Source organism: Puma concolor, chromosome C2, assembly GCF_028749965.1.
Source record: "Puma concolor isolate L17-30 chromosome C2, mPumCon1.1.hap2, whole genome shotgun sequence".
NCBI classification, from domain to species: domain Eukaryota; kingdom Metazoa; phylum Chordata; class Mammalia; order Carnivora; family Felidae; genus Puma; species Puma concolor.
This window is the reverse complement of record NC_141675.1, coordinates 42,032,827-42,050,495: the sequence shown is the minus strand read 5'-3', so window position 1 is coordinate 42,050,495 and position 17,669 is coordinate 42,032,827. Positions and strand designations below refer to the sequence as shown.

At 37.8% G+C, this 17,669-nt stretch overlaps 1 long non-coding RNA gene across 2 annotated transcripts in view; it reads right to left on the bottom strand.

The window, feature by feature from the left end:
* LOC147577213 (uncharacterized) overlaps positions 1-17,669 on the bottom strand; it is a 410,290-nt gene that overhangs the window by 247,459 nt on the left and 145,162 nt on the right. For both annotated transcript variants that reach the window (XR_015240031.1, XR_015240030.1), the window contains exon 3: positions 17,011-17,113. This is a non-coding gene — a long non-coding RNA (uncharacterized LOC147577213). The remainder of the gene's footprint in view (positions 1-17,010; positions 17,114-17,669) is intronic.

Sequence of the window (17,669 nt, the reverse complement as noted above, 5' to 3'; positions counted from 1 at the left end):
TTTTTCATTTGCTGCTTAAATGTCTACATTTAAGACATGGGTGTTTATTCAATGTTTTTATAATGACATCTCTTAAAAAATGGAATAAATAACATTTGATTATGGCAAGTAATATAATGAATCCAACTACAAACTATGAAAACTGAATCACTGTACAATGCAAGTTAAATCATAATGAAATAATTTGAGTTTAATTTGAACGTAATAACCCATTACATCTTCACATCTTTTCTTTCTTTTAATATAGTGAGCTAATTACCTCCTTAAAACCTTTATATACAAACATGCATAAGAGCCAGAAAAGTATTCTGCTCTATGAACTCCAAAAACACTTAGGATAAAAATATGTATTTCAGATAAATTCAGTAGATTGTTACTGAGAAATTATTTTTATGCACTTCACTGTCATGTTAGGGTGCAGTGCTTATTCCTTTTCAGATTTTCCAGTCACTTTTATGTCTTTTAATATTTTTAATCTTAAGTTCTTCCCTTTTCCTGTTTATTTTTAATTCTTTTGGTTTGAAGAGTAAATAGCCTGCTTTAATGCTCTTAGCGTTTTCATTTACAACTTCCGTGTTCATTTATTTTTGACAGAGAGAGTGAGCAGGGAAGGGGCAGAGAGAGAGATGGACAGAGGAACTGAAGTGGTCTCTGTACTGACAGCAAAAAATCCTTATGTGGGGCTCTAACTCACGAACCCATGAACCACGAGATCGTGCCCTGAGCCGAAGTCAACGCTTAGGCACCTGAGTCACCCAAGGTGCCCCTACAATTGTTTTAAGTTTTTAAATTTATTTATTTATTTATTTATTTATTTATTTATTTATTTATTTATTTATTTTGAGAAAGAGAGAGAGAGAGAGAGACAGGGTGAGAGCAGGAGAGGGGCAGAGAGAGAGGGAGATGGAGGGTCCCAAGCAGGATCCACGCTGCGGGCACAGAGCCTAATATGGGGCTTGAACTCAGGAACCATGAGATTATGACCTGAGCCAAAACCAAGAGTCAGAGGCTTAAACGACCGAGCCACCTAGGTGCCCCTACAATCTTAAAGCACGGATTATTCTCCAACTGTATTATCACAAGTTACCGTAGTGGTTGAGTTCTCCTTTCTGTAGATGAGGAAATTTTACTCTTTTTAACTGCTGCCTTTCCAACTTCTGAATTTTAGTTTATGTTAACTGGTATTTCGACCCAGAGTACCTTTTCCGCTGATAAGATTTTTTCCCAGACCTCCTTTATCATACAGTTCTATTAGAATTCCCATGATAAATTTGACTTTTTTCAGCATTTCAACTTTTCTAATAAACAAGACATAACAATAACAGATACTGCCTACATACACTGGCAAGCATTTTTTTTTAATTTTCCCCAGTGTTATCTGGTGAAAAAACTGGCCACTTATTTTGAATCATTAGTTTCTATCTTTTGGGTCATTTTTGATTTCCATTGTTTTATTCCAGATGTGTTGAACCTATCAGTACTGTTTATAAAGGTCTTTGGAATTTATTTGTGGTAGTTTTTAGTAAAGTACACAGAAAAGATAGGAAAAGGAATGAATGACCGTTGGTGGCTTTGATGTCCACAAGAATTTAAAAATTTTTTTTTCAACGTTTTTATTTATTTTTGGGACAGAGAGAGACAGAGCATGAAAGGCGGAGGGGCAGAGAGAGAGGGAGACACAGAATCGGAAACAGGCTCCAGGCTCCGAGCCATCAGCCCAGAGCCTGATGCGGGGCTCGAACTCACAGACCGCGAGATCGTGACCTGGCTGAAGTCGGACGCCCAACCGACTGCGCCACCCAGGCGCCCCCCACAAGAATTTAAATCACAGACTACCTTTTAAAAACATAATATATACTTAATCATGGAAGAGGTCAATTTCAGTGAAGTTGGTCAAGCAGTTTTTGTCCGATACAATCTCGGTAATTAAATGAAATCATAGATGTAAGAAATCCTCATCGGCAAATTGGCAAGGCTCACTAAACAAAATGTGCACTTGAGACCACTCAATGCAATTCTGGTTCCATGACCCTTGTCAGTACTGCTGCCACAATAATTCTTATGTTGAACCCAGATGCACATTCTACCAGTCTTACATAAGCAAAGACAACCACTTTCTTTTGGGCTTCCTTCCTGTCAGCTTTAATAAGGTGCTTCATCTTACTGACCATTATGGTGCTATCCCATGAGCCAAAGATCTTTGATTATTATTGTTAGATTTATTTTAAAGAACATATTTTCCTCTTCAAAAACCATTTTTAAGCACTTGCTTTTTATTTTGGAATTGCACATGCTTTGGAGTTACATCCTTTTATAACCCAAACTTCCCTTCCTCTTCCTTATCTCCGTTTATCTCTGGTTTAACTGCCATGTGCTTTTCATTAACTGTTTTTATTGGGTAACATAAAAGGCATAGTTCCTGAACTCCTATATATGTAAGGTTATTTTTCAATTAATTTCTCATGCGATCGAAAACTCAGATATATGGAATTTTGGGTCAAACCATTTTCTTCAGTAAGAAGTCTGTAGACATTGCCAAATCTTCTGGAGTTTGGGTTATCGAGTAGACATTTGAGGCAAATCCGATCAGTGATTTATTTATTTATTTATTTATTTATTTATTTATTTGTTTGTTTGTTTTTGCAAATTTTATTTTATTCAGATGCCTATGGAATTTTGTTAAAAAAATATATTACATTCAAAAATTTAACCAGAGTGAGCCCAACGCTTCTTCAGGACTGTAGAGTTCATTCCAGAGCAGCGTAAGCTGTGGTGTTTATGTCATCTGTCTACGTTGCATTGTAACTTTCTGTTTTCTAGTGCCTCTGCCAACTAGACATTGTCTCTTTAGCCCCAGTGACAGCTTCATCTTCAACCCGTATCTTTAACATGCTGCACAGTACTTGGTACAATACAGCTTTCAAAAAATTTTTGTTGAGGGAATGACTAAGCAAGCAAACCTCCCTTAAACCCCCCTTCAAATTCCAGAATGCAACAAAATTTTTTTCCACTGAAGTTCAGGGCAAGCCCACAGATAAGCAGAAATGAGGATTAAAGTCTGTATATTTTTTAAGAAACTTTGAGAAAAAACATTAAAATATTATGACAAATATGAAAACATGGTTCCTAATGATGCACCATCAACTATTAAGATTGAAATGCAGCTGTTTTATCTTTGTTACATCTGTTGATTATTTCATAGATGTTTACTTTGTTATGTGGTTGATGATTTTTGGTGGTATGATTATTTCCAGTGGGCACTGTCTTTCCTGGGAAAAGCCTGCTGTACAGATGTAAGCATACACAGGATTTTTAAGTTTGCCTCCGAGAGGGACAGAATTCACTTGCAAAACACTGAGAAGAAATTGAATCTCCTAGCTGCATGTGGGTAGGCTTGGATTTCCATTTCTCCCACGTGATTTTTTTCTACCAGAGCTGTAGATAGATGGAAGGCTTCCGTGATGTACTTCAGGATAAACAGCAGAGTATGCTTTTGGTTCCTAAGTGTATTTGGAGGCTTCATGCCTTTGAAGGCATGAGGGCTTCATCTTGTATCTTTACTTGAGCATCAAAACCCAGGATCTAACCTCATAAAGTTAAAATCTATGCTGGAAAACCCTAGGCCCACCCTGCCTTCAGTTCTGCATTGACCGTGTTCCTGCCTCATTCATAGCATCTGACAACTTTTTTTTTTCAATTTTATTATTTGAGTTCAACCATATGATATTTAAAAGTTTTTATCTATACATCATTCGTATGTATTTGAAGCAGAAGTTCACTCTGCTTCTGACTTGACATGCATTCACCTTTTTATTTCCGGTGCCTTCTCAAATGTAGACCACAGTTGCTCAAATGTTTATGGAATTAATTATTGATAAGTGAATAAAGCAGATGTGAACACCTGAAGTACTGATGTTTGTTAAAAGGGTGGAGAATAAGCCACAAAATGGTTTCCCTTATAGGACCAGGAAAAAGAAAATAATAAAAAATAATAATGGGAAATACAGCAGTATAAAACAAAAAAGCAGACAACAAAGCACTAAGGAATAACTTCTGTGATTTGCAAAATTTGGTCTGAGACTTGACTTCTATAGGGAAATAAAACAAAAGTCCTCATTATGACCCTAGGACCCTAAATTGCCATGTTGATACTTCACTTATTTTATTATATTAAGCTTCTGTTGCTCTTCACAAAATAAACACTATAAAAATTCTGCCAAAAATGAAAGAATATGTCACTGAAAATAAATAGTGAAAATGCCATCTAATGCAAATTTCTGGTAGCAAATTCCTCTCCATGACACCCCCAGCTTGACAAAGTTGGATCATACTGTGGATGTATAATTTTTTTGGCAATAATGCCAGTTTTCTCCCAAACAGAAACTATGTGTGCACCGCTTTCCAGATGTACAACTCCCTCTGGTTAATTCTTACAAAAATGGCTTTCATTGTTCAAAAAAAAAAAAAAAAAAGACAATTTGAACAAGTTTCTTTGTGTCTTTATTGTTTCATTTGATAAAAGCCAGTTTATCTACCCAGCACATACATTGCCTTCTCAAAGTACCTTGTGGCAGCCTAGCTTTTTTTTTTTTTTTTTTTTTAATCTGCATTTGCTAAATTTAGTATGAACGGTAGGATAATCCTTGCTAGGAAAGTGGATTATAAAGATAAAAGAAAGAAGCATTAAGTTCTTTCCCCAACCAGTTCCAAATGTGCCTTTATGCCTATAACATCCCATAAACACCAGGGCAATTGCACCAGCTGCTCTTGACTCTCGGAGGGCATGATATTTCCTCTCATTCTGGCACCAGCCACCACCCCAAAGGAAAGAAACTCTCACAAGCCAGAAGTAGACAGGCGGCACTTTCACCAGGACTATAGATAAACACTAGGACCTGATAGCTCTCTGCTGACAGTCAATTCCTATAAAAATAAAAAAGTAAAGTATAAAAAGCCACTCAATTCAGACATAAAAACAGGTTTTTGGATATTTTTGCATTATATCCTTCTGATATTTTATTAGGATGATATCCAGAACTCTTGGCAATGATGCATTAAATGGGAGTGAGGTGAAAAAAAAAGAGGGGTTTAACTCACTGATTAATACATGGTTTGCTCACTTCCATTAGCAGGAGCACTTTCTTTTGCGTTACTGTACTTTTGTATATTTGGCTTATGTTAAAGCAAGAAACACCATTCAAATACCATAGAGCATGAGGTATACATCATGCTTTGCTTCATGGTTTTATTTCATGCTATCAAATGGTGAGACTAGACACTTTCTTACTCTTAAAACGCACATAAAACAAAACCACACCCTCAAAAAGCACTGAGAAATGCTGTCCCTAAGCATCATTATCTCAACATTCTTGAACACTGGCCACAAATTACTGTGTTACTGATACTGAAAATAAATTAATTAATTAAATAACAACAAAGGGAAAAAAAAAGAGTGCACCATCCCAAGCTTGAGCAACTAATAATGATTGTCCAAAGGGGTGTCCATATATTGTGGCAATTTTTTTACATGTATTCACCTCAACTCTTCACTAAATTCCCATCATACCCCACCTTGTCCTGGCTCTATACTGGAGAGAGGCAGAAAAATCACAACCCACTGAATCCTCATTCAATATGATGAGTGCATATAAGGGTACCTATCTACCTCTTTAGAACAGGCAGATAAAGCTTCAGCAAATTTTTCAGAAGAAAACCTAGATTTCAGTCTTATCCCTGACACTGCTGAGATTTGGTGCTGGTTATTTAATTTTTTAAAACCTCTGTTTTTTCATCTGTAAAATGAAAATGCTGTAAAATACCCTACACCATTTCGTCCTCAGTGCTTTTTGCCACCGCAGGGTGAAATATAGTGCACGAGAACCTTTTTGAGACTGTTTATAATTGTCCCTGTTTGGGGAAGGTTTACATTTGGTATATAGAGCTGACAGCGAGAACTTCCTATGTGCCCAATACTGTTCTAAGTGATTTAATATTTAACTCACTCAGTGCTCACAACAACAATAGAGAGGATTATTGTCCCTATCTGACAGATCGGTAAACTGAGACCCTAAGAGAATAAGTGACTCATAGATATTGTTAATCTTTACACTCTACCAAAGCTTTATGGATGCCACTGACTGAACTGGTACCACGCTTACACTATGACACAAGTAACTGGATTCTAAAGTGGTTTAGCTATACTATTGTGCGACATTTGAGTCCTCAAAAACAATACCAGCCAATATGAAGGTAAGGTTGGAATCGATACACCAAGTATCTGAATTGTCTACATGGAAATAATGGAGTCCAGGCATGGAAGGACAAAGGTTAATGACAGTGACCTGCTTTTGAATGGCCCATAACTGCATAAGATTAGACTTTTATGTCATAATCAGTTTGTTGGTGTTATGACCACAGTATATGGAGGCCACAGCAGAAAAAAAAAAAAAGGGTGGTGCGGAGAATTTGGGAAATCCTACCACACCACACTCTACTGGTAGGAGATGAAAATGCTACCAACCAAAATTGCCTGAGCAGGGAAAGGCTGAGAACAGGAAGAAACAGGTATTATTAAATTGTTCATATAATCTGGAAGGCAGCCTCAAAGAATGCATTAGAGTCATTCTACACATATCGTACTGTTTGACAAGAACAGCAAGTCCTTAGGGGGTGATCATAAGTAGTAATGGCAATAACAGCACTTTTATGGGGAAGGCAGAAATGTGGATGCATTCATGGGTGTATTATGGGGTATATGGTCCACCTTTTAGCTATTTTCTCTCTTTTTCTTAGAGACTATTGTTACTTCCAACTTAACAATCACCTAATTGCTCAACATTAGTTCCCAGCGTTCATGTCAGTTTCCAAAGAAATGGATGATTTTCTTTTTTGGCCATAGATATGGCATCTTTTATCCATTGCTTAATAACAAAGCTTAATGGCTTAAAAAACAACTTCGTCTCACAGTTTCTGTGGGTCAGGCATCTGGGGACACTTAGCTAGGTACCTCTGACTCTGGGCATCTTGAAAGATGTTGTCCAGGACCTCAGTCATCTCAAGGTTCAACCGAGGAAGGATCTACTTCCAAGCTCACTCCCATGGTTGTTGGCTGGATATACTTCTTTTGCAGACTGCTGGGACACGAGCCTCAGTTCCTCACTGGCTATTGGCTAGAGGCTGCCCTCAATTCGTTGCCACATCACCTCTTCATATCACAGCTCAAACATGATAGCTTTCTGGGAAACCACTGGACATGAGTGTCTTCTAGATTTGGGCCTTTGCTTGTGACATTTAGAGGCCAGGTAGTTTCAGGTATTGGTAAACTAAGAGTTTAAGATAAAAACAGTGGAAGGCAATAGCTAACCTCAAGTGTCCAACGTCTTTGGGAACCAGAAGGTCCAGGAACTGAGAGTCCACACACCTGGTGCATCTTTCACATGAATGCTGAAGTCATTATAATCGCTGACGGGAGTTGGAGTGCACAGAAAATTCTGAGAATCAAAGGGAAGGGGTCACAAATGTAAGACAGGGTGACAACATGACACGGGAAGCAAGGAAAATCCCTGATCGCACTGGGTACATAGATTCTGGGAGTGTGAGACATTAAGCTGCCTCTGATTGGGTGAATTGTAAGACAGGTGGTGACCTCTAGGGAGGCCCAGGTTATTTCAGTTCAGGAGGTGGAAGGCCATGTTCATTGTAGTTATTGTGGATCTAGAAGAGTATCTTTATCATAAAGTGTTAAGTCCAGAATTGCCCAAGGAAGTGGTCAACATAATAAACAAGAGCTATAGTAAGTGTCCCCCCACCTGAGTGCTTCACTTGCCCCGTTACCTCCTATATTTCTTAGTTATTCTCTATGTAAAAGACTGGGAGGTGAATTTTTTAACAATGAGACATTAAAAAATTATTTAAAAATGAGTAGATAATTTATAAACAGAGAAAAATTACAGTTCAGAGCATGTACTAGTTTCCTAGAGCTGCTGTAAAAATTTTTCTACAGCTGGATGCTTTAAAACAAGAGAAATGTATTCTCTCACAGTTCTGGAAGCTAGAAATCTGAAAGCAAGATATTTCCAGGTCTCTGCTCTCACGAAAAGTTCTAGAGAAAAAATCTTCCGTGCCTCTCCCTAGCTTCTGGTGGCTGCTGGCAATGATTGGCATTCCCGGCTTATAGCTGCATAGCTTCAATATCTACCTCTGCTCTCACATGTTCTCTTCCCTTTGTGTGTATCTTTGTGACTCCAAATCTTCCTTTGCTTATAAAGTTTCCAGTCGTTTGACTTAGAGCCCAGTCTGACCTTACCTTAACTCGATGATATCTTCAAGACCCTATTTCCAAATCAGGTCACATTCATAGGTACCAGGGGTTAGGACATTGTCTTTTGAGGGAACATAATTCAACTGACTACAGATAATTATCAGATAATTCTTGGACTTTCAACACTAATTTTCACAAGCCATATCATCCACTAAAAGAAGAGATGACACAATGAACCTTAGGGTATTTCTTATTCAGTTAAACTACAGTCTCATGGCCTTAGAGCAGAAACTGAAAAGAAGTTATTTCCTCAACCCCAATTAAGTGAGTTCTTTTTCGTTAAGTCGCTCAGCCTTTAATTGTGATATCTTCCCTTTTCAGAAAGTGTTGTACAAATAATGACTAAATGCATATGAACGAATTTAGATTAGACATAGCCTTAGCCTTGGTGATGTTTTTGCGGTGCTTTGCTCTTCACACTTCCAGGGTTGAAAACACTGTAGGGAGCTGAGCAATTGAGGAAAACGGAGGGAAGAGGGGCAATACATCAGAGCTGTTTTCCCACTTCAAGTGACTTGACTCTAAGCTTTCCCACCAGTTCAGGGTTCTCTGGGGTGGAATGCTTAACATCCAAACAACGTGCAAATGCATACCGTGAAACAATATGCAGCCTCCTTCCCATAAACACCACTGGGGAGAAAGAAAAAGGTGTTTTTTTTCCATGTTGTCAAATGACTTTGGTCACAAAGGAAGTGTGAAAGCAAAGAGATTTCTCCCCCCCCCCCCCCCCCCCCGGCCTTATCACTGCAAATATGTGCTGTCATGTGGACCGGCTCTCAGGTCTATACAATATAAAACCTCTGAATAGAGATGCTATATGCGAATGTACAAAAGGTGAGGTGCATTTAAAGCTTTTTTACATGGTCAACTGAAATACATATTAGTTTTTTTTTTAAAGGAAGCTACCATCTTTTATCCTTTTTTAAACCATTGGTGAACAATAATTCCTGAGGAATTACGAATGTGGAGTTAGTTCATTTATTTTGCAAAAAAAAATAATGACCAAATTTTATACATACATACACATAATTTTTTAAGAGAGAGAGAAAGGGAGAGCACAAACAGGGGAGAGGGGCAGGGGAGAGAAGAAAGAATTTCAAGCAAGCTCCTCTCCGAGCACAGAGTCCAACACAAGGCTTGATCCCACGACCCTGAGATCATGACCTGAGCTGAAATCAAGAGTCAGACACTCAATCAACTCAAGCCACCCTGGCCCCCCCAAATGTTTTCCTCTTTAACTGTCTTTGTTCTCTCTGATGACAACATTTTCCTTTTTTATTATTGACTTATTTTTCTTTTTGAAATTTTGACATTCGTTTCAATGTCATGAGGTTATCTTTAGACATAACTTGTGAGTGCATGATGTGATTCCTATTGTATTTTCTTCACCTCATTTTCATCACCATAGACTTTCACCAGATCCCATTTAACTCACAAATGCATCCCATGTAGTCATGTTCTCACAAGTGGTCTTTGCCTGACTTCTCTTCTCTTTAGTCCATTTTGTCAGCCAGCATTATCGCAAACTATGAAAGCAAGTCATATTGAACTTTCGGTGTACCATTTCTCAACTGACTCTCTTCTTCCAATATACAAAATTCAATTTCCCATTGGCTTTAAAACCTACCACTAGTAACTCAACACTCCCCCTGGGTGAATTATTTTTGGTGTATGCCTGTTGACCTGCAAGCACAGTTACTTATTCCTCAAGAGTCCTGTCTGGAACACTTTTTTCAATCTCTGAACCTAATAATCAAAGCCCTTTCCACATCATTCTTCTGTATACAACTTTGGCCTATGCTATCCCAGCTTCAGTTTTTTTTTTTTTTTACCTGTAAAATGAATGGTTGGAATAATTATTATAAGAATTTAAGAGTGCCTGGGTGGCTCAGTTGGTTAAATGTTGGATTCTTGATTTTGGCTCAGGTCATGATCTCACAGTTCATGAGATCAAGATTGCTCTTGCTCTCTCTCAAAATAAATAAACTAACTTCTAAAAAAATCCATGAATTTATGTCTTTTGTATTTATTTATGTATGTATGTATGTATGTATGTATGTATGTATTTATTTATTTATTTATTTTGAGAGAGAGAGAGAGAGAGAGAGAGAGAGAGACTGAGAGTGCAAGCAGAGGAGAGGGGCAAAGGGGTAGAAGGAGAGAGAGAGAGAGAGAGAGAGAGAGAGAGAGAGAGAGATATATCTCAAGCAGACTCCACACTAGCTGGGAGTTGGACTGGGGCTCGATGTTACGACCCTGTGATCATGACCTGAGCCAAAATCAAGTCCTACGCTCAACCAGTTGAGCCACCCAAGTGCCCCAATCTTGTATAGTCTTTTAAACCCGGCACAAGCTCTATTGGCTAAGTACTATTTTAAATTAATCTTATGAAAGCTCAGTAAGAAATTCTATTTGATATAAGAATATACTGCTTCATCTCATAATTTACACTCTACCCCAAATCTCATAAGTAGAAAAGAATGTAAAAATAAATGTAATAAACAAAAATATAGGCTTTACCAAAAACAGATGTTTTGAGAGCCTTTGCTTCGACTCTGAGCTCCACTGCTGCTGGCATATTGCTAAGAGTAAACTATTCAGTTGAAATTTCAAGTGAAGTGGTGCCTGGATGGTTCAGTCAGTTAAGTGTCCAACTCTTGATTTCAGCTCAGGTCATGATCTCAAGATTCATGAGTTCAAGCCCTGTGTTGGGATTGACAGCACAGCACAGAGTGGTTGGGATTCTCTCTCTCTCTCTCTGTCTCTCTCTCTGCCCCTCCCCTGCTCATGCTGTCTGTCTCTCTCTCTGTCTCTGTCTCTCTCTCTCTCAAAATAAATAAATAAACTTAAAAAATTAAATTTCAAGTTAAAACAAGTGGTTTTTGTTAGTGTAATTGATGAGTGATGAGCTATTTTATTCTTAAAGAGTCAAGTGGAAAATAATCATCTGATTAGACAGAATCTTGACAAGAATGTTGATGGTACACTGTAATGTGTAAAATAAAATCTACACAATCATTTTTTCTTTCCCATTTATTGCTATGTAAAAAAGAGAAATCAGAAGACTTTAGAACAGAGATGATAAGATGAAAGGTCCTGATCTTTTGGTTGATGACATGTGTAATGTGAATAATATAATAAATAAATAAATAAAAATACAATGAAGACAATCCATTATTAGCATAATGGCTTAAATAAATTTTTAAAGTATGTATACATGATGCAAAGATCTTTTCGGCAGCTAAACTAAATGTGATATTTTTACTTCAAGGTAACTTAAAACTAGAAAGCCAGTTTCAAGATGATTTAGTATAGTGTTAGTATAGGATTAAGGGAAATAAATACCCAAGTTACATCTGGGGATATGAAGTACGTCTGATTAAAGCTAGTAACGGGGCGCCTGGGTGGCGCAGTCGGTTAAGCGTCCGACTTCAGCCAGGTCACGATCTCGCGGTCCGTGAGTTCGAGCCCCGCGTCGGGGTCTGGGCTGATGGCTCAGGGCCTGGAGCCTGTTTCCGATTCTGTGTCTCCCTCTCTCTCTGCCCCTCCCCCGTTCATGCTCTGTCTCTCTCTGTCCCAAAAATAAATAAACGTTGAAAAAAAAAATTTAAAAAAAAAAAAAAAAAGCTAGTAACAAAGAAATAGGAAAAATATTCAATTCTACATATTTACTAAAAAAGAGACAGATGTTTCTGTATAGAATTATTTCCTTAATTGCAGCATTGGGTAAGTTCAATTGTTTAAAATATTAACTTTTAAGTAATAAAGAATGTGTGATTTATCAGTTTGCATCTCAGAAACATCTCTAATTCTTAAATTTTGCTATTTAGGTAGGGTGATGGTGACCATCCAAGATATTAAACTTAAATTCATTAATTCTATCAATTATATTGATTCAAGAAAAGTTTATTGTTTGCCTATATGTTGTCAGAATTGAAATGTTGAAGGATGAAGAAATAAATATTTATTACCTATTAATGTACATGGCATTTTGCTAGCTATTATGGGACTATCTGTCTAGGTGAGAGCTTACAATTCTCTAGATCCATGGTGTTATGGGCTGAGTTGTATCCTCCACAAATTCATATGTTGAAAACCTAACCTCTACTACCTTAGAGTAAGACTGTATTTGGAGACAAGACCATTCAAAAGGTGGCTAAGTAATGAGGCTTCTGGGTGGGTCCTACTCTAATCTGCCTCGTGTCCTTATAAGAAGAGGAAATTTGGCCACATGATGGGACACCATGTGCACAGAGAAAAGACTATTTGAAGACACAGCAAGAAGCCAACCATTCATGTATAAGCCAAGGACAGAGACCTCAGAAGAAACCAAACCTGCTACCACCTTGACCTTGGGCTTCTTGACTCCAGGACTGTGAGAAAATAAATTTCTGTTGTTTAAGCCTCCCTCTGTGATATTTTGCCATGACATCCCTAGAAGACTAACACACATGGGTAAAAGCCTGAAGCAACTCCTGTGAGTTGCTTCAGAAGCCTTTCCATTTATAACACTGCATTGTCAAGGTTCAGCCTGAAGGAATGATTGCAACAAAAGATATCTGCTCAGTGACTCCTGTTTCAGCTCTTCTGGTGACTCACTGTTCTATTATAAAGATATGCTGCCAGAAAAGGTCTGCCCACCCTGGCTTACTTCTGCTCTGTATTTCTGGACACCAGTTCTGTTTCTACCCACTTGATTCTCCTGGCACTACCTAGGGTCTCCCTGGGCAGCCAAACTTCAGTAGGCATCACTACTAAAACTTAATCTTGCTGAACTTCAAATGGTGCCAATGAACTACCTACCCCACCAGCTTCTCTGTGCTTCCCAGAGCCATCACTGGAGTGAGGTGACCCTACACTGGCATGGCCCCAGGCATGAGTGCGTCCTGGGCCTTTGCACCTTTGGCATTTCACTCTCCTCATCAGAATTCCAGCACTGCTGGTACCACACATTTCCCAAGCATTCCTTAGTCCAAGTGCTTGACATTCTCTCAGAACATATACGGTGTCGTTAATCCTTGAGAATAAGTGCTAAATGAATGATATAAGTGAATTCTTCAGGAGCTGAGGGAAAATTTGCTCTACCTTCAGGCTATAAAAATAGCTTCATAACATGAGGAGCCCGAAGGATAGAATTTTACCAGTGTCTAGAAGGTAGAATCTTCAAAACCAACCATAGGAGGAGATGGATTATAAGTACCACAGTAACTGATTCAAAAACCTCAGAAAAAACCTGGGCTGCGAGTAGCCTGTCACTTACCAGCTGTGTAGCACGGAGCAAATTACAGCCTCTCTGAACCTCTATTTCCTCATGGGTTTATTTAGATGATTAGAAATAACCCATGTAAAATGACTTACTTTGTGCCAGGCAAATGGCCTGGACTCATTAAATGGTTCTACACTTATTATCATTGTTTCTTGATTAATGCAAATCCAACCGCCATCATCTCAGCAGGCCTCATTTTAGCACTCACATGACAGACATCAGAAATCAAAATTGACCTTAGCAATGATTTAGTCCAGTCTCCTCATTTTTCAGGGAAAATTAACGCCCAGAGAAATTAAATGACTAGCTCCAGGTTATAGAGCCAGTTGGTGGCAGTGACAGTGACAGCCACAGAACATATGATTGCTTACTCAGGTTCAGAATACTTCTCATTTCAGAGGATTTCTTTAACAGTAGTGCACATATCTTAGCAAACATGCATTTTTACATGTATACTAATTACATATTGTCAGTGAACTGAAATAAACGGAATAATTATTAAATCTAGGCGCTGGGTAGTGCGGCACATTTATACTCAGGACCACCCAACGTACAAAGTAATTGAGGGTTCTTGACTGTCTAATCTCCATCACAAGCGCCGACCCTGCCAGACAGGGACAGAGTTCATGGTCGAAATTTTAACTTGGCTAATTACTAGTATCTTGGACTCTGGATTAAATGGTTTTTTTTTTTTTTTTTTTTTTTTTCAGGAAAGTGCTTTCTGTTCCAGACTGCCACTTGCAAGTCTCCAAATGGCAAATGGGAATGTGGAGAGGGGACACAAGGGGGCATCCTGCCTTTGCAGAAGTGGAGATGACACCTGGGGCTCCGGGGGTGACCTCTGGGCCCTCTGGCCGGTCCATCCTCAGGATCCTTGTACTGTGTTCTGAGGTAAAGCATAAACCTGTGACTTGTTCTCTTAGACGCTTCAGGTCTCGATGGTCCTCTCCCCTTATTTTCAAAACCACCTCCCATGTGGTGCCTGATTAGACCATTTGTGCTGTGGCTTTGCACCATGATCACCGTCTCTTGCAAGGGTAGTCCCAGGTAGGCCTCCTAGCTCTGGTCTCAGCTACCTTCCATCTTCTCCATGGGGCTTGTGGAAACTTCTGAGTCCCATCCATGCCCCACAAAACAAGGGCATCTCTGTGCATTTTTTTTTTCAGAAACACTCTCTGCTTAATTCTGCCATTTTCTCAGATACTCTGTCTGCTTAATGCTGCCATATCTTCATTTTTTTCTGTGCCATGTCTGACCCACGTTGCTATAAATACCACAGTGTAGAGGTTGTCTTTTCAGAGTTCAAAATAGAAGTGGGCAAAACCCCTTCTGATTTGTCTTTCCCCTCAATTAACTCCACACCTCTGACTGGGATTTCACAATAGCTAGTGAAAGCTCTGACCCTTTTGTCACAATCTGCTTTTTTCTCCACCTTGGTGTCTGTCTTTCTTCCCAGACTTCATTGGATCATAAGGAACTCTCATGACCCTTTCTCTTCAGTCTACTTCAAACTCTTCTTCTGACATAATTTCCTGTGCCTTCTCCACACTTTGGATATTAAATACCTATGTTTTGAGTCAGATAGGCTACGATATCAATACTAGAGTTTCCGGAATCTAGGAACTAGTATTTAATTGGGACAAATAATATTAATATCTGTGTCAAAAATTGCTTAAAACTCTTCAAAGATTTTTCTTTTCGCTGGGAATAAAATACAAACTTGCTACCATAACTTATAGGGCCTAGTATCACCTGCCCCCCCCTCCACCTTCCAACCTCATTTCATTCTTCTCCTTGGCCATTCACCCCAAACACATATATCATATCAAGGAAGCCAATGCCCCATTCAGAATCTTTTTTTCTCATTCTCTTTTCTGGAGCTTTGCAGACCCAGCTTCTTCTTATCTTTTAGGTCTCAGCTTAAAAATCACCTCTCCAGGGGCACCTGGGTGGCTCAGTTGGTTAAACATCTGACTCGATTTCAGCTCAGGTCATGATCTCACAGTTTGTGAGTTCGAGCCCTACATCAGGCTCTGCAATGACAGCGCAGGGCCTGCTTGGGATTCTCTGTCTCCCTCTCTCTCTGCTTCTCTTTCTCTAAAATAAATAAACATGGAAAAAAAAAAAAACTCTCCAAAAAGGAATTCTCTGAGCTTCTTATTGAAAAATTTTGGAAATTTGTACTCATTGCCTCCAGCCATTTGTTTCTAAAACCTTGGTTATATCCCTCATGGTGCTTAAGACAATTTCAAACTATTTTTCTCATTAGTATGTTTGTTCGTGCTTTCTCAATAGAACAGAAAATGCATGGTACCTGAGACTGTGCACTTACCTTGTTCACCGTTTTTATCCCTAGAACTAAATAGTGTTTGGAGGATAGCAGACACTCCATATGGAAGGAATTAATGAATTAATGAATATATATTGATATGTTAGGAGTCATCATAAAGCTGACATTTTCTTATGTACCTAGATTATTTATACTTTTGAGAATATTATAAGTTCTATAATACAGAATTATGGCACATAAAAACTCAAAATCCTGTGATGTTTTTACCTAAGGGTATAGTTTTCCAAAAAGACTAAATGACATGTATTAAAAAAAGGAGAAACCTTAGAATTTGACTATATTTCAGACTAACATCTTATTTTCTTTCTAATGACTTTATCCATTTTATTGTTACTTAGCTTGCAATACTTCTGTTCTCCGTTGCACATTCTTTTATATAAAACATCTGTTATCTCTGTCGCACAAACTTGAACATCCTCTTAACAAATGACAGTTATAGCTGACCCTTGAACAACAGGGATCTGAACTGTGCAGGTGCACTTACATGCAGATCTTTTACAATGAATACAGCACAGTATTGTAAATGTATTTTCTCTTCCTTATAAATTTCTTAATAACATTTTCTTTTCTCTAGTTTACTTGATTATATAATATAGCATATATAATACGTATAACATACAAAGTATGTTCATCAATTGTTTATGTTATTGGCAAAGCCTCTCATGAACAGGAGGCCATTATTAGTTAAGCTATTGACTTTGGGGAAGTCAAGAGTTATGCATGGACTTTGACCATGTGAGGGTTGATACCCCTCACCTCTACATTGTTCAAGGGTCAACTATTATCAGACGTCTGCTTTTCATGTAAACACCAGCAGATACACATTTATGGAAATTTTACTAAAAGTTAAATTTATACTAAAAGTATAAATTATTCTAATTTTTATTAATAATTATTATTATACCAAAATTATAATAATTATTATTATACTAAAATTATAATAATTAGTATGATAATATACTATATTAATATTATACTAAAAGTATATTAATATTATACTAAAAGTATATATTATTCTATCTGGGGATATTGAGGCTGTAATAAAGGGTAATTGTCACCTGATACTGTTGGTACCTTGTAATGAAGCACATCAAAGCAGTTTTTTTCAGCTAAAGCTGATAGAAAAATGGCAGAGCAATGGCCGTTTCTTCATTATTTCCTTTCCCCTTTTCTTCTTCTAGGACAAAATGGAAAACATGTTATTAAAATACCAATTATATTACTCAACTGGAATATACATAAAGATAAACTTACAAGGAACAAGATTTAATAGAATTTTGTAACTAGGCTTGCATTGTAATTTTCATTTAATTGTCCGTTATTCAGAATTAAACCTCTGTTTTTCTGCTATAGCTCAATTACCTACTTAGAAAGTCATTTTATTGTATGGCAGAAACTATTCATTTCTATATATTCTTTCTTTTAATTAACCATTGCTTCATGTGGGTTCTAGATTTATAGTTTGAATCTTGAAACAATAGATTTTACGTGTTTGGGGTTGGATTGGAGGTTAATGATTTTAATAGTTCAGTTATAATTTAGCTTCCTCAGTGTAAGTCTCTATGGTGTTTTACGCTGGTGTTTTTCTGAGCCTATATGTTCCCACCAGTCCTAAAAAAAAAAAAACAACGAAAAAAATCCTAATTTTATCTTTGTTCCCTGCATGATTCAACAGAACTGAAATTTAAACAAGAAAAAAATAACCACATTGAGACAAAGGTTGTTCCTATTCT